This window comes from Aulonocara stuartgranti (assembly GCF_965226115.1).
Source record: "Aulonocara stuartgranti genome assembly, chromosome: 20".
In the NCBI taxonomy this organism is placed as follows: domain Eukaryota; kingdom Metazoa; phylum Chordata; class Actinopteri; order Cichliformes; family Cichlidae; genus Aulonocara; species Aulonocara stuartgranti.
This window is the reverse complement of record NC_138956.1, coordinates 13,962,499-13,980,621: the sequence shown is the minus strand read 5'-3', so window position 1 is coordinate 13,980,621 and position 18,123 is coordinate 13,962,499. Positions and strand designations below refer to the sequence as shown.

Sequence of the window (18,123 nt, the reverse complement as noted above, 5' to 3'; positions counted from 1 at the left end):
ACTCCCACACTCCGCGACCCGCCAGGGAAAGGGGGCCCAGGCCCATCCAGACCGGGGCCCAGTGCAGCAGCGCCCCCCGGCCCCACAGAGCCCGGGACAGTCCACCCAACCCCACCACAGAGAAAACTGCACCCACCCCACCATCCACTCATCTTCCAGACTACATAAGACAGTAAACGCCCAGGCTGAGATCTTCCTCCACCTCTCCTGTATCTCCCCCTCCTGCAGAGAGAGTTCCTGAAGAGAGGAAAGCTCCTGCAAGATGTGACCATCTCCCCTACCAGTTGAAGAGCCCCCCAGGCGGTTCGACGCACCGGCGGCACCCTGCTCCAGGGCCGGGCCCCCATGCACCCACCCGCCCACAACCCCGGCAACACACCAACCAGGATCCAAGCCCCCGAGGCCCGGCCCGGGCCCCAGCCCAGAGACGGAGCGCCCCCAGAACCTCACGCCCATCCCGGACCCACCCAGGGCCAGCCAGGCTACCAGGTCAGTAACCCACGTCCGTCAGCACAGACCCTCCCCTAGCCCCGCTGCACGCAGCCGCGAGGAAACAGTCACCTGAGAGCCAACAGAGCCCCTAACCGGACATGACCGCTACCCCGGGTTGAGCCCCCCAAGGAAGATGCCTCCGGGGAACCCCCCGACGCCCTAAGCCTGTCCCTACCCCCACACCAATCACAAAAGTGAAGGTGGGACCAAATTATGACCCCCCCACCCCCACTAGGTGATGGAGCTGATAAAAGGAGTCCAGAGCAATTGATCTGATGTGGTGGCAGAGGCTGTATCAAAACTAATGTAATCTAATAGATAATTTCTATATTGGTTAGAATTAAGATTATTTTTATTTTTCCAGTTCATGAGGACTGTTTTCTTGGCTATGCATAGGGCAGTGAAAACCATATGGGCGATATTCTTTTCTGAAGTGACATTATCTAAGCTGCCCAACAAACACACTAAGGGGGAAGTTGGAATGTTACATTTCAGACACTTTGATAAATCTTCACATATCTCGCGCCAAAACTTTTGCACTGGTGGACAGAACCAAAGAGCGTGGATGTAATTGTCTGGTGTATTGCCTTGACAGTGTGAGCAGTTGTTGGAAGATGTAAAGCCCATCTTGAACATCCGATGACCTGTATAGTGCACTCTATGTAGTATTTTGTATTGTATTAATTGCAGACTGGGATTTTTAATTAATTTAAAGGTTTTTAAGCAAATCTGAGACCAGAAGTTTTGGTCTAAGCTGACTGATAAATCTGCTTCCCACTTTGCAATAGGAAGGGATATTGATTCATCTAATTTAGAAAGTGTTCTGTATATTTTAGATAATAATTTGGGGGATTTAAGAGTAAGAAAATGTGCCGCACTTAGTGGTGTTTGTAATTCAACTTGACTGAGGTTAAATTTCTTTTTTACTATGGATTTAGTTTGTTGATATTCTAAAAATCTTGTCTTGTTGATCCCATATTGTGCAACTAGTCTGTCAAATGGAATAAATTCTGTTCCCTCTAATATATGTTCTAAGTATTTAATTCCTTTACAACTCCATTCTGGGAAATTAATCATATTATTGTTTTGTAATATGTCAGGGTTATTCCAGATAGGTGTACGTTTGCATGGGATTAATGAAGACTCCGTTATTTTTAGAAACTCCCACCATGCTGTCAGAGAAAAGCTGATGTTGATACTTTTAAAGCATTCATGTCTTTTGATGTTTGAGCTAATAAATGGTAGGTCTGAAATCTCTAGATCCTTGCATAGTGCCTGTTCAACATCTAGCCAGGGCTCAACTAAGAAGGTATGTTTTAACCATTCTGAGATGAACTGAAGCCTGTTGGCTAAGAAGTATTGGTGAAAATTAGGCAGATCTAATCCTCCTCTATCCTTGGTTCTTTGTAGCGTTTTTAAGCTGATACGCGGGGGTTTATGTTTCCAAAGGAATTTGGAAATATATGAATCCAGAGATCTGAACCAATCTTGTGATGGTTTGTTAGGGATCATCAGAAATAAGTAATTTATTTTTGGCAAGATCATCATTTTTATAGTGGCGACCCTTCCCATGAGTGATATGGGTAAAGATTTCCATCTAGTCAGATCGCCTTCTACTTTCTTTAGAAGTGGGATGTGGTTTAATTTGATTCTTAACACTGACTGCTGACATAGAATTAGTGCCAAGTGTATACTGTTTCAGAATCCTCAAACTATGTGATTATTTCGAGGTTTACAAGAAAATATAACAGACATCGTATTTGGCCTCATAATTGTGGATACATGTAGCCATATTTCCACTGCAGGACATCAGGGCAACCACGAAGTGGCACAAATGTTTACAGGAAGGGCTCTAATTCTGGTGAATCTGTTGAATCACCTCTCAGTGTGGATTCGGGAGACAGACACCCTTAAGATTAGGCTTAAAACTTTCCTTTTTTATTTACCATATAATCAGAGCTGGATGAGGCGACCCTGAATCCTCCCTTATTTAAACTGTAAGGGGCCTAAGCTTCTGCGAACCCCCCATGATGCACTTAGCATCTCTTCTTCACTCACCTTCTTTCACTCTGTTTGTTTATCACTCTGCTTTTAATCATTAATTATTATTAATCCCTTCCACGGTGTGGCTTTGGTTCTGTGTTCTTCTTCTCTCCTCCAGTATCTGCCAGAGGTTTCCTCCTGTTAAAGGGGAATTTTTCCTTCCCACTGTCACTAATTGTTTGCTCATAAATAGGTCATCTGATTGATGGGGCGCTCTCTGTATTACTGAAGGGTTTTTACAATAAATTGGAGGCAACTATTGTTGTGATTTGGTGCTATATAATTAAAACTGAATTGAACAGTTCTATATTTCTATGTTCCCCTATGTTCTTATGTACTTCATTCAGTGTTTCAAATACATTTCTATTTGTCTCTAACAGAAAGATGAACATTGTTTACTGAGACAATGGGGCATGTACTATTGTGTACACAGCATGCAGCTGAGGACAATTTGGCTTAGTATGAGATCCCTTTTAAACACAGTGTAATTGTTGCAGAGCAGATTAAGATGAATGACACAGTAAACATCCAGTGACACCGAAGAACAGTTTGCACACGAAGTTTGCGGCTTTGGTTCTGTTATCAAAGATTTTATTACAGCTGGAGACTGCAGGCTTTACTGTAAAACTTTGAAGCATGCTAAACAAAATAGCGGTTAGTTTTATATACTATGTACTTTGCAGCCCACATGTGCTCAGAGTAATGCTATGCATAAACGTGCCCCAAGAAAAGGAGGAAGAAAGTGGTGGAACCATGCCAGCAAAATATTTATTGGCACCACAATTAGCTTCAGTGTGGCGTTCTTATTTGGCTGCATACTGTACTTACACACCTACACACTGTACACAACATTACTAATATTATCAAACCCAAATGCTTACAACAAACAAGCTCATTGTGTGAAAACAAAGCAGTATAGCTTGGATTTGTAGCAATATGACAATCTGTGTGTGTGTTTGTGTGTGTGTGTGTGTGTGTGTGTGTCTGTGCATATGAAGGTCCAGTTCTCATTGAGTGTGTCGCCAATATCGCCGTGCCCTATAAGTCCCAAACAGAATTTGCTCACTCGTCTGTTCTTCGGGTTAATAGATGACTTCGTGGGTTTACAGCACATGGCCTCCCAGGTTGATTTTCATAGACTGAATTTGATTCAGTTGTTCAAACATTTCCACCGTGCAGTTAAAAGGGCTGAAGGTGGCTGAATGATGATGGGAAGTTTATAGGTGATGTGCCAGTATTGTGAGTAATCACATTACATTTTTTCAGTAATGCAGTAACGTGTTACTGCTCTACATTCAGTACTTACAAGTACAATTATGTCATCACTTGTGTTACAAATGTTCTTCAGTTATCTGCATGCTAGACACAAAGAAAAAAACATCAAAAAAATAAAACACTTGCGCTACAGTCAGTTGATTTTAGCTCAAATGCGGGAGAAGGAAAATGTTGGAACGGTCCACTTTGATATAAGTTCATCATATAACCTAAGAAAATAATGTGTGGTTAATTAGATAGCTTTAACTTTGCTATGATGGTTTAATTAAACGAAGTACTTCCAAATTGGATAGCTAATTTACTAGATCATCTCTGGAAGTTTGAAAGAATTTGATGTGTTCATTGACTTGCAGCATTGGGCCTGTAAAATAGCTTGCAATATGTCTGGTTTAGCAGGAAAGCTAGTATTAGCTAAGATTAGTCAGAAAAACAAACAGCGCCATCTCATATTTCATCCACAAAACCAAACAATACCTCTATGAATCAAATTCTGAATATGAGCTTGATCATATTTTTATTTGGTCATTCGGCTTAGTCAGTGAAAACTGGCTTTCTTCTGGCTAATTTTGGCTAACCCTGAGGATAAAACTTGTCAATAACAAGTCATCAATAAACACATCCTCGATAATCCTCTATTCTGACATTTAAAATGAGCAAAACTTCCAAAATGGACTTAATGTTTTATTCAAAAATTTTAAAAAGGGACTGAGATTAAACTCATTAAGAAACTGTTTACTAATATTATTTTCCCATAGACATCTATAGGACCACGAGTCTTTTTGCAAACACAGCTATTACAGTTTTTCTCGATTGCTAAAACACATTTCTTGAAACTACGCCTCATATCCTCACAACAGTAAACACAAATCCATAACATCTCACTCAATTTCCCAAACATCCTATTTCCAGGTCAAAATGAAGCTCCACACCCAAAACTATTCACTCCTGCTGAAAAACCAAACTTTGCCCTCAGACATCAAACACAAGCCCTCAAAAACACACACACTACAACAGAGTTTTGCACACTGGTACAATTAATTCAAAACAATAGTTCCAAAACAAATAGGTTGCTTATGGTTCTCCCCTTCAAAACCCTTGTCACATGATAAACACAAAAGACGCAACCAATGTATGTACAGTGGCACATTGTCATTCATGTACTATACAGTACAACACACACCAGAAACATTATCCCACCTCAGCATCTTGTCTTTGGTCTGGGTCAGGCCAGAGAATCTCATCCACATCACAGGCTATATTGGCCCCAGCCAGGCAGTGGGGGTAAAATCCTCTTGCATGCCTGATCCACCCCTGGCATGCATCTACTGATATGTCTAGGCAGGCCTCTTCCATGGCCTGAAGGAGGTGAACACGGACATAAGGTTCTCGGTCATACACTTTCCACCGCCATGCCGAAAATAACTCCTCTATCGGGTTTAGAAAGGGAGAGTATGCAGGCAGAAAGATATTAGAAAACCTTGGGTTATTGGTAAACCAGTCACGAACCAGAGCAGCGCGATGGAAGCTGACGTTATCCCACACAACAACGTAGTGAGGCTGCTCTGGCTGTGCTGGTTCCCTGTAGTGCAGCTGGAACATATGTTGTCTTAAACCATCAAGAAAAGCAAGGAGAAGCATAGTGTTATAGGGTCCTAGTACGGCATGGCGGTGGAGTACCCCTCGTTGGCTGATGGCTGCGCACATAGTGACATTCCCCCCACGCTGACCAGGGACATTTACAATAGCCCGATGGCCAATTATGTTCCTCCCCCTTTTCCTTCTTTTGGTCAGGTTAAAACTTGCCTCATCCACAAAGATTATTTCATGGGGAACAGGCCGTCCTTCAATCTCAAAGATCCTCTGCAAAACACATAACACAGTAGAGTCAATCGGTACCCTGAACCACAGTTCAAGAGTGCTGAAATGGCAGCATAAACTGCCATGCTGTGATGGTACACAATACTTTATACAGTATCAAAACTCATACCTGAACATATTCCACACGTTGGTTTTTCACTCTGTCAGAGTTTCGTTCGAAAGGGACTCGGTATGCCTGTTTCATCTGGAATTGATTCTTTCGGAGGATGCGGTCAATTGTGGAGAGGCTGATGGCATTTATGCCTCGAAAAAGATGATCATCCTCAATCACTCTCCTTTGCATCTCTTTGGATCCATTGTTTCAAACCTGAATGAGCTGACTTTGGCCCTTTTATCTATCCATCGCAGGTTCTGATTGGTGTGTGCTAAATTTTGACTCCTAGTGTTTCCACCTGGTTAATTGTGTGCTAATTGAGCTCAAGCTATGCTGACTTAAGTTAACATTATTGCATGCTAGTGCTTTCTAAATGACTACATGGTGTACGCACTGTAAAATGTAGGGATTTGTGTGTAGAGTTTTGCAGTAACAGTTCACCAAATTTGAGTCATGTGTCAAAGCAGGGAATAGTGTTTATAGTTCAGGGAAATGGGTGAGCTTTTTGAACAATAGCGTTACGGTTTTGAAATTTTAGTTTAGAGGCCTGGTTATAGTGTTTAAGCAATCGAGAAAAACTGTAAAAAGAACACAAAGAACATAACACGTCTGCCTTTTGTACTAGCTATGCTTGACTCCCAGTGTAGCAGATAGCAGATAGCTAGATAAAGTTAGCTTCCTTGCTTGTTAATGTAATCCTTAATGTTGTTCTATTTTTGGAGGGGGGGTTGTGATGGATTCAAGAAGCTGTGTGAAGCCAAGTACTTAGCTGGGGTTTAAAATGCTAGCGTTAGCAAGCATTGGCTGTTGCTCATTGTTGATATTGGTAGCTAAAGACAGAAACAGGCAAGACACTCAGAAGCATCCATATTAGTGGCAACGGAAAGGGTCGGGCAAAGTTTCAGTTTTTTAGTCACATTGGAATGCATTCGCATATTTGCAATAAAGAAAAAAACCATAATGCATAAAAAGTGGCATTGACTGCATTTAGCTTCACCACCTCTATGAACATTCATCTCTCTAAAGCAGCCAATAAAGCAAAATTTACATCCTTAAGAACAGTTGTCAACAACTTTGTAGTTTCATTAAATGTTTTTATCTTGTTGGATTTGGATCTTGAACTAAATCACTGCACGAAACAACAAACATAAAAATGTAACTTAAATCAAAGTGCTGACTGAGACTGAGAAAGCTATCACCTCCTTGTTCTAAACACAGTATGGGCTCAGTTGCAACAGCACAAAAACCCAGCAATTCCAGTAATTAAAAAGAAAGAAGCAGTAAATTACATCCTGAAATGCTGCCATGATGGCAACACATTTTTTTCTCCTTTTTCATACAGAGATCCTGCCATTATTATACAATATACATTCAGCATCTGGTTTCCATTTGCATCGTGTGGAGAAGATGGTGATTGCAGTTCTTGTCAGCGAAACTTTTTCCTGCCTTTGTTTCTCTATGGTTTCTATTCAGTCCCATACAGCAGGATAAAGTTTGTGTGCTTGTGTGAGCCTATGAACAATACTGTACTGCCTGATTCCTCTGTTGGCATCCACCGCAGAGAAGAAGGAAACTGTGGATAGTTAATTCAGCAGAGAACAAAAGATGCTTTCATCATTCGATTTCTCAGCTTTTCTGTCTCCATCTGCTGATCTGTGCTGCGTCTGTCATATAAACGCATGCTTGGATGCACGTTTATTTATGCAATCGTTTTTCACAGCCTGAAGACAAATGATGGAAAACAAATTTAAAAAACCCCCCACAGAATTAGAAAAGAAAGGGGAATCAAAGACAAACTAAATGTAGAGTAAAATACCTGTGTACAGTTATTTTACCTGGGTTCTAGACAAAGTGGGAAAAGGAGATCACAGCCCAACAGATGATCCCTTCTGCAGAGCCCTGGATTATGTGGGCAGCCGATTTCAGCAGTCACCAGTATCTGTTACAGCTTAGCAGATGTGCTTTGTGGTTACTGTATAATACAAACACACACCACATACACATAGCTTAGATGCATGAGCAAAAATGCAGAAGTGTACTACTTCAGCGCTGAAGCTACTCCTGCATTCATGGGTTATGGATTATTGTCATTTAGGAGCCATCTTTGAGCATTTATATTTATATGTGATCAGAACTGATATGGTGACAAGAAGAACTGCAGTATTGTATAAATCAGGAGTAGCAGAGGAGCATGTTAGCATGGTGCAAGACATGTATAAAGACAGCATGTATGAGGTGTGCAGTCTGAGTGACTGACTGCTTCAAGGTGGGATTGGATCAGAGATCTGCTCTGACCCCCTTCTTGTTTGCTGTGGTGATGGACAGGCTGACAGATGAGGTCAGGCAGTAGTCTCTGTGGACTATGATGTTCCAAGATGACAGTGTAATCTATGTAGAATAGGGAGCAGGTGGAGGTATTCTTGAAAAAGGAGGTATGGAAATCAGTAGAGGCTAGACAGATTACATGTGTGGGAAAGGGAGCTGGGGTCTGAAAGCTGAAGGATCCACAAGTAGGCCAGCAGTGTCTGCGACCAAAGTACTCTATTGGGGTGATACTTTTTTTTAGTTCCAGTACAGTCCCTTTTAGGGCATTGTAACAGTAATGAAGTGCAATAGTCCAGCCTAGAAGGAATAAGTGCATGAAAGAGTTTTTCAGCGTCACACTAAGACAGGATTTTTCTCATTTTAGAGATATTGCAAGAAATCAGTCCTACTTATTTAATATCCATGATGAGGGACATATTCCAATCAGAAATGACTCCAAGATTCCTCAGAGTGTTACAGGAGGCCAAGGTAATGCCATCCAGAGGAAGTTTCTAGTTAGACATTAGATTTTTAAAGCCAAGTATAGTTTCCTCAGTTTTAAGAAATCAAACATCTAAAAGAAGAACATTCACATGCAGTCCCCAAAATGTACCAGTGCAAAATAAGTTTTTATAGACTGAAAACTCTGATACCATTTTGTTTCTAGAGAAGCTTAGTAGGATTTCCCCTTTTTTATGCAAAACAATTGTTGCTTAGATGTCATGCACATGCAACATTCTTCTTTTAATAAATGAAGTGCCACATTTGTGAAATAAATTAGGCTGTAAAAAGCACTCAAATGTCACACCAGAGCCTAAAGTTTTGGTTCATAATGAGCTTAGGACTTTTCCAGTCTTACTAATAACTCAAAGTGCTTTAAACTACCATTTTAACCACACGTGCATACAGCACCTTCTTCTAAACACTTAAAGCTCTTTATCCACCACCAGTTTAGAATAAACTGTTCACCTAACATGTCTTTGGACTGTGGTCTGTGGGAGGAAGCAGAGTACTCAGATGAAACCCGTGCACACAAGGAGATCATGCAAAACGAACACAGGAAAGGCCCCAGTTGGGCTTCAAACCACAAACCTTCTTGGTGTGAAGTGACAGCGCTAACCACTGTCTCTCTGTCCCACATGAGGTATAAAAAAAAGAACGTTTGTTATGTAGTAAGATTGCAATCATTTTTAATTTAACCAGAAACCGTGGTCAAGTCAGCTGGCTTGAGTGAAAAGCTCTGACTATGATGCTTTCTGTCTTTACCGCTCTCATTATGTTCAATGTTTGGAAGCTTTTACTGCTCGTATGGCGACATAGCGTGTTCTCGCCAACTCCATTAATGTTACTACACTTCATCTCTCTCTGTCAGCGCCACCCCACACACAGCCAAGTTTGTGTGTGAGGACTTCTTTCTTCAGCTCTGTGGAAAGACAGAAAAGAGAGAAAGAAATGAGATGTTAGTGTGGCTGTAAATAACAATATTACGACTTGCACTCAGCTGAAAAGAGACGAGTGCAGAAGATGAACATGAAAACATTTTATTCCTTATTATTCATTTACATCCTGTTGTCATTATTGTGTTAAACACCATTCAGGGAATTGATTCTTCCCAGTAGGGGCTAAGCAAGCAGGGGGGTAACCATCATTATCTGTGGTGTTTATTCTCTATATTTGATACCTGCATTCAACAAAGGAGTAGCAGTTGGAACTGGAACACCAGATTATGTGTCTGACTGGCAGACTTAAGAATCACATCTGCTGAACAGACAACATCTTTCTTTCGTGCACATTATCCACTCTTATGCCACACAATCTCTCTTTTTAAGAACTAAAACTTTGTATCTAAGCTAAACTTTGTAACTCAGTAACTGAAACCAAGAGATATGTTTGTGGCACATATTCTTTGTAGCATTTAACAAAACCCAAGAAGTGAACCCCTGGATCCAACCCAACAATTTTATATGTACTGTCACCAAATAATCAAGGCAGCAACTATGCATCTTACAGTTTTTCCTCAAATGCTAAAACACATTTCACAAACGTTTCCACCATGTTCCCCAATGTCTAAACACAACCACACCTTCCCACTGCAAAACTCAAACTGTAACACCAAAAGAGCAGCTCGAAGCTTTCGAAAATGTAAACACTATATACATCATTACACACTACAACAAAATTGAAAACACAATGCTCAATTTGTGAAAATCCTTTGTTTCATAACTGCCAATGCATATTTTTAGAAACTATACAGTAACGGATCGTCGTAGATCTCAGCAGAAGATTAGGCATTTAGATTTGAGAATTTCAGATGAAGAGTATAAATCTATAGAAAATCCTGCATGTACGTACACTACTGTAACACAACTCAATGCAAAAACAGAATCTATTGCACACAACAGTAATCTTGAAAACATGATCAGGGTGTGAAGTTTTTTTATTTACGTTATTCACACCACACACACACACACCACAATCACTGTGCGGCATCATATCGCTGAGCTGCATTGGGCCACATCACCTCATCCACATCGCAGGTTATATTGTCTCTTGCCAGGCACCGCGGGAAAAACACCCTGGAATGGCGAATCCATCCTTGGAAGGCCTCCGCTGGGATTTCAACACAGGCCAGCTCCATTGCCCTTAGGAGGTTCTCTCTTGTGTATGGTTGTCTGTCATAAACCTTCCATCTCCACGATGAGAAGAACTCCTCTATAGGGTTCAGGAAAGGGGAGTAGGGTGGCAGACAGATGTTTAAAAAGTGGTCACTGTTGGTGGTGAACCACTCTCTGATTTGGTTTGTTCTGTGGAAGCGGACATTGTCCCAAATGATCACATAAATGTGATGTGCGGGCCCAGGATGGTGTTGTTGGCGGTCCAGGAGGATGTCTTTTAGCCCCTCTAGGAAGGTGAGGAGACGTTGGGTGTTGTAAGACCCAAGACAGCATGCCGGTGGACAAGCCCCTCCGAACCCGTGGCACAAAGGGTAATATTACCCCCCCATTGGCCAGGGACCTCAGTGATGGCTCTTTGGCCAATGATGTTATGGCCTCTTTGCCTTCGTTTCTGCAGGTTGAAGCCAGCCTCATCCAGGAAGAGGTACTCATGAGGTCTGGCCATCGCGTCCAACTGTAATATCCTCTGTGAAAATGTGAAAGTACACAGGTGTTCAGAACAACAGTCAATCAGGTACCACAGTATTGTCCAGAAGTAATGTAGGCCACTGAGCAACACAGTATGTCCACTAACTGTACTGTGAACATGGATGTATACCTACTTGCACATACTCGTAACGTAGGTCTTTGTGTCGCGCAGAGTTGTGCTCAAAGGGAACCCTATAGACCCATCTCATCCGCGTCGCCAGAGAACTCGGTCTATTGTGGCCAAGCTGACATCGTCAATGCTCTCAAAGTTGACATTATCGGCAATGACTTTGTCTCTGATCTCCTGGAGTCTGATGAGGTTGTTCCCACGAACCATATCCACAATGAGGGTTTCTTTTGTCGCTGTAAATATGGCAACCCTCCCACCTCTATGTGGCGTTCTTTCAACTCTAAAGAAAGAAACGTGTTGTCAATTGACATGTGTTACAATACAGTCACCACTAGGGATGGCTATCAATACCGGTTCTTGTTGAGAACCGGTTCCCACTGTTTCAATTCCTTGGAATTGTTTGCCATTTTTGCAAACGATTCCCTTATCGATTCCAGTCTCCCCGAATGATGACACCACGTTGCGGAGCATCATTTACCCGGCAGGAAACACGGAGCCTAAGCGGCTCAAACGCTCAAAAGTTTGATTATACTTTACAAGAACGGATGACAACAGGGCAACTTGCAATACTTGCAAAGTAGATATTTAATTTAAGGGAGGAAACACTACGAATATGCAAAAGCATTTGCTCACAAAACTCGCGATGACCTTAAATGAATGTCGTGTTTTTAATTCCGCTGCGGTCTCATGAATCTCAACCCAGCAGCAGCAGTAACGTTTGCACGTCCTCTCCCGTTAATGTGGCAGGTAAACAGTGCATATTATTTTAGCGCTATCTGCCTTATTACAAAACCTGCCATTACTGTGCATTTAGGTGACCATGATGAGAGAGACAGACAGAGTCTGGCTCAGATGCTGGCAGTTCTCGCTGCAGTCTACCGGTAGCGTCTCCTTTCAGGCCAGGATAGACGAATGTCACCGAGCAGTGACTGAGTTTGTGGTAAAAGGCTGCCACAGCAGATGCCCCCGATTTTCGGTAAGTGAATGTGTTTAATTGTAGGCAGGGACATTACTGGATATTCTTGTGTAATTGCCACAGAACAATTTATATTATACTTTGTTATTGCTACAGAAGAATATTTATTTTATTATTTTACATTTACAATTTTTTTTCCTGGGGACCCTGTGACACCCCATTGAAGAGCTGTAGGCTGTGGATCTCTTAAGATCTCACTGTTGGGTTTGTAAGGCCATGCTACTCCTAAATTTCTACCTTGTTCAGATATAAAACAAAGTTCTAAGCTATTCGACTTTAGTGTTCTCCTTTTTTTTAAAAAAAAAGAATCGACAAAGAATCGAATCGTTAAACAGAATCGAAAATGGAATCGGAGTCGTGAAAATCTTATCAATACCCATCCCTAGTCACCACTGATTTGAAACCAATAGACTGCTTTCACAGGTTTGTAAAACTGTATTGTGACAAAGAAAGCAATCGAGTACAATACCTGTTGTGTTGTCTGAATGCCCTGATAATGGTGGCCACAGTGAACCTACTCAGGTTTGGACGGACTCTTAGTCCTGCTTCAGCCATTGTCATGCCATGGACAATGACTGTTGCTCGCATCTCGTCCGTAATGATGGTGCGAGGTTGTCTTGCTCTCCCTCCTGGACCTTCTCCTCTCCCATGTTGGCCTCCTCCTCTTCCTCGTTGGCCTGCTCCTCTTCTTCCAGGGCCAGCTCTTCTCCCTCCTCTGCATCGACTTCCTCTTCCCCTGACTCTGCCTTCATCCATTGTGTTTGTTTGGAATCTTCAGCATACTGTGCACTCTGAACTTGCTTTTATACATGTGGTCACAGCATTAGCAACAGGTGTCTTCAATTTTGAGTCGTTGTGTGTACTGATGATGCCAGGTGTGTTCATTGTGTTCAAATATTGCTGACTGTGGCAAGCATGTTGCATCACATGAGCTTTCATTTGGGAATATGAGCAGAGTTCTTTTGCAACTTGTGTTTTAGCAAGGAAAGATGTGATTAGATTTATGACAACGGAGGATTGTGTTCTGTGAATTGTCTTCATGTGACATGTGTTTATGATATTGGTAAATGATGGCTAGGTTTAGTAAATGTGTTTAGACAACGGGTCATTTGGTTTAGAGGATTGGCTTTTGTGTTTTAGCATTTGAGAAAAACTGTAATTGCAGTAAATGCAACATGTCGATGTGAAAATGTGTGAAACTGGTCCTGCCTTTTGTTGCTTTTCCTCAACAAATGAGATTGTTTCTGCCATCTGTTTACATAACTGAAGCCTCAATCTGTGTCCAGTTATTCATATCAACATATCAACACTTGTTTGTCGAGACACGGTCTACCCAGAATGCTCCACGTTTCTAAAAGCAGTCCGTTGGTTACTTTCCTTTTGTGCCCACGAGAATGTGAGTTTATGTTTCACTAGCTGGGCTTTCATCAATCATTCATCAGCTCTGTGTTTTGTTACTGACAACATAACTGCAACATCATGGCAGAGAGAAGACGAGAGAACAGAGAGGCAGAGAGAAAAAGAGTATTTTTTCCCCTTTTCTTTTTTTCCTTTGCAGCCACCATATCATTTGTACTGGAATCTGAAAATTGGACCTCTGAACATCTTCAACTCCCCTGGAGAGTCAACGGGCTAGTATTGTGGCTGGGGAGGAATGACTTGAGGAACGAGGAGGCTAAACAAACACAGAAAAAAAATGGCAGAGAAAAAAAACAACATCCTCAGACTGAATGCTTATAAAGAAGAGCTTTGATAAAACTGCTGATGAAAGGCTTTCATAATACTAGCTATTGCTTCTTTTTTCTTCTGTGTTTTGCTGAATCTTTCTCATTCTTCTTGTTTAAATTTCAGATGGAAACATCCTGGACAATGATTGTATCTGCAGAATGTCCTGCAGATTGCAAGGAGGAGGAATTCAATAAGAAATTAAACTGAAGATTATCAGTATTTTTCTGCAGGCTATTCAGTACAATTGCATCTATAACGCAACATAAACCATGCATAATGAAGAGTTGTTTTTATATATTTTTATATTAGGACACACAATCACAGACAACAACTTAACTTCTTGAAATTAAAGGCATCATTGGTGACACCCTTACCCCCTTCTCCAAATCCAAATCCACCCATCCTCTTCCACTCAGATCTCCTTCTCCTCAGCCACTTTCCAGCTTATCTGGGGGAAGACCAAGCCATTCCCCCAGGCCAGCCAAGAGATCTAATCTTTCCAGCAAGTCCTGATCATTTCCCTGAACCACCTCAACTGACTCCTTTTAATGTGGAGGAGCAACAGCTTTACTCTGAGCCTCTCTCAGATGACTGAACTCATGCTCTCTCTAAAAGAAGAGGCCAACCACCCTTTAAAAAAGGCTAATTTCCACTGCTTGTAGCCACAATCGCATTCATAATGTAATGGTTGTTTTAAACAAAACAGTTTTAGGTATAAACAGACTCTTACAACCTCAAGTATTGACAGCGTTTCCGCTTTCAACGCTGTCCCAATAATTATTTTTTACTGTTAATTATTATTGCCATCATTTACAAAAGCATGTTGTAAACATGTTGTATGTAAAAAGACTTAAAATTTGCTTTTGTGGGCATAAATCATCAGGAAAGTGTTTGCTGTGGTCATACATTTCAGTGAGAGGTAGGGAGGTTGTACAGAAGCATAAAAAAAAAAGTTTTCACACCATGTAACTGTTTCTAGACTAATTAAGAAGCTAAGTAGCAGCCAGATAATGCTAATCAAATGTACTTGATCAGCTAATCAGAGGGTGCCTGTACAAAAGCAGAGGTTTTGCCATTTTTCTGGTCTGGAGCATTAAGCTGTGTGTCAGAGATGGTCAGAGAATGCAAAAAAACCCTAGACTGTGTTGGCCCCAGTTAGCACGTTACGTGTTAAAGCTCGTGTTAACTAAAACATTAAAACTTCATCTTCATCTCAGTCCAAAGTTTTCATATTTTGCGTTCAGTTTTTTTAACACAAAGTTGTCAGGGAAAAAGAAATAAATAATAAATAAATATTTTTTTATTTATATAGCACCTTTCAAGACAGAATCCCAAAGTGCTGCACATAAGATTCCAAGTCATAAAAAGATTTAAATAGAGAAAATAAAACAGGCAAAAAATTAACCAAAAGCAGTTTTAAAAAGGTGAGTTTTGAGTTGTTTTTTAAAAACAGCTACTGAGTCCACAGTTCTTAATGCTTGGGGGAGAGAGTTCCACAGTCTAGGGGCCACAGTGGCAAAAGCTCTATCACCCTTAGTCCTCCTCTTAGTATTTTTTATAGCAAGTAAGCCCTGATCAGATGACCTCAAAGACCTGCTAGGAACATAGGGCTGTAGCAGATCAAAGTCAGGACAGCTTTCTTTTATACAGTTGATGCTCCTGCTATTAATCTACTTTTAAAAATAGTATCCAATAAATGCATGGTTTTCACACTTGTTAAAAAAGAAAAGAACACATACAGTATAATGACCAAATAAAGTGAATGTTTTCAGCAAGTAACAGGCTTGGAATTGAGACACTTGTTTGAAACAGATATTGAGGGACAGGCTGACACAATGGTCAATAAAGTTAAAATCAAAATGATATTGTACATGATTCAAGGTAAATTCAGAAACATGAAGTATAATTTAAATCAGTTTTGTCACAGTGATGTATTATTGTAGGAACAGCTGTAAGCATTTTTTGTTGTTGTTTCAGGGTTTGATAGGGTTTGATAGCCCTGAGGTTTGCTACTTGTTTGCTTTACTTGTTTAGTTTATTGTAAAATACAACATTTGTCAAATGCCCTGCAGTGTCTGTTTCCTCAGTTTTGCAAGAAACAGTACATAAATTGCTCACTTGTTTCACTATGATATTTTGTGTCAGTGGGATGCCCTGCTGTGCATTTCAGATTTTCTTTCAGCAGAACCTTCTCTCGGGAACATTTTCAAACATATCTTATTGTACATTTCTGATTGCCTCCAATCTCTGAGGCTCGCCGTTGAAGGCACCCTGCAGGGCATGGCTGAGGGTGTCTGGGACCAAGTGGTTTACCACAGCTGAATCCTGCCAGGCCACTGTAATGTTAAAACAACCACTGCATTCCTTACCCCGCAGTACAAGCACTGAGCCAGGCTTGGAAAGTTACCAACCTGGGGCCTGTGATTTCCCAAAAGCTTCTTGGAGCTCAAATAACAGTAGTCTAGCTATGAAACAAATAGATAAAGATCATCTTTGAGTGAAGAGGACTTAGTGAACTTAAAGCTGGTTCAGAAAATGTTGCAGTATCGTAACTTTGCCAGCCACAAGATTGAGCACAGCTCTGACAGCACAGCTCTGACAGATGAATGTGATTTTGTATTGGCTCATCATGTCATGTCAATATTTTGTCCAAAATCTTCACACATTCTACACGCACATCCAAAGGAGTCTTTTACCAGTGCTGAAAGTAAGAAGATATAGATGGCCAAGTCAAGTAATTATCACATTAGAGCCTTCTTCAACCCTATGTTTAGCCAGTCATTTATCCTAACTGTCCAAATTAGACTTTGCATCAATATTGAAACAAAATAGCAAATTAAATATTCAAATTAATTGAATTGAATATCACATAGTAATAAATAATGAACAAAAAAAAAACCTCAGTAATAGCACATGTACTGATGTAAATATCAGAGCCAGATGCAAAAAAAAAAATGGGTAGATTCATGATCACAACTTGTCTTTGTTGTCATATTGATAAATCTCCAGATTTCTGGATGCAAGTACCTGAGTCCTGGGGAAACCTGACACTGTGCCTCCTCAGCTGAACTGTTTTGACATACTCTTAAGTGAAGTGAAGTAACACAGCTTGGTAATGAAAGATTTAAACACCCACATTGTCAGTAAAACCCACATTCCAGCCTAAAGCACAGCATGACTGAGGAGGCCACTGACCCCACCAGGGCTGAGAGGCTGATGGAGTGTAACATCTATTGAGATAATTTTGGGTCATATCGACTGGTGCAAATCATGGAATGGGAAGGACCCCCTCCTAAACTCATTCATCAGCTTGCACAACTAGATTTAAAGCATGATCTCACTTGAAAATTGCAAAACAATTAGAAATGTGTTGAGGAGATTCTGCACTCACACTCGGTGGACATATGCAGACTATGCATATGTGGTTGGGATATTCATTACATTTGATTGGCTTTTGCAGTACTTTTCAATGTAAATGTAACATGTTTTTTCCTGCGTGTATTTGTGAAATTATAGTGTGTGAGTGCAGCACAACCTTATATTTCCCCTCCCTGTCCTGGTTTATTTCTTTTATGAATCAGCAGAGTGAAGCAACCAAATGTCCCTTTTCTCTCCAAAACATAGGTCTGTTCACTACAACCGTGGTGAACATATGTGCTTTAAATGGTAGGGTTAGACAGATTACAGAGACGTAGCTTTTGTTTTGCCTTTATGCTCCTCTTTTCCATCTTCTCTTTCCCCTTATGCCCCCCTCCAGCTTTGCCAGAGGTCTCTTCCACTGGTGCCAAATTATATTTCTATTACGAAAATACAATTTTACCTTGAAGAAAAGTTTATTTTTGCTTGTATATGCCATCAGTTACACTTAGAATGAAATGAGTATGCCATCAGTACATCTCTAACTAGCTCTATAGAATTTTAATTGGCTGCCTTGTCATAATTAAAAACATTTCAAACAGAGAGAATGTCAAACTGTCGTATAAAGCCACAGAGGATACCGAATCAGAGTTACAGATTTCTCTAACCCTTAAAAACTATAGTGTAAAGACACCTGGATTTT

General features: G+C 40.8%; 1 protein-coding gene and 1 long non-coding RNA gene across 3 annotated transcripts in view; both read right to left on the bottom strand.

Annotated features, from left to right (window-relative positions):
- Positions 1-18,123, bottom strand: part of LOC309697331 (uncharacterized protein) — a 521,790-nt gene that overhangs the window by 386,656 nt on the left and 117,011 nt on the right. The gene's annotated exons all lie outside the window — the stretch shown is intronic.
- Positions 7,341-13,179, bottom strand: LOC309697344. Of its 2 annotated transcripts, XR_014273802.1 has the most exons (5): positions 12,805-13,179; positions 11,364-11,639; positions 10,608-11,227; positions 7,618-9,509; positions 7,341-7,503 (listed from the first exon to the last, which is right to left on the bottom strand). It is a non-coding gene; the product is annotated as an uncharacterized lncRNA (long non-coding RNA). The 2 variants fall into 2 exon arrangements; XR_014273801.1 differs by having other exon boundaries at positions 7,341-9,509.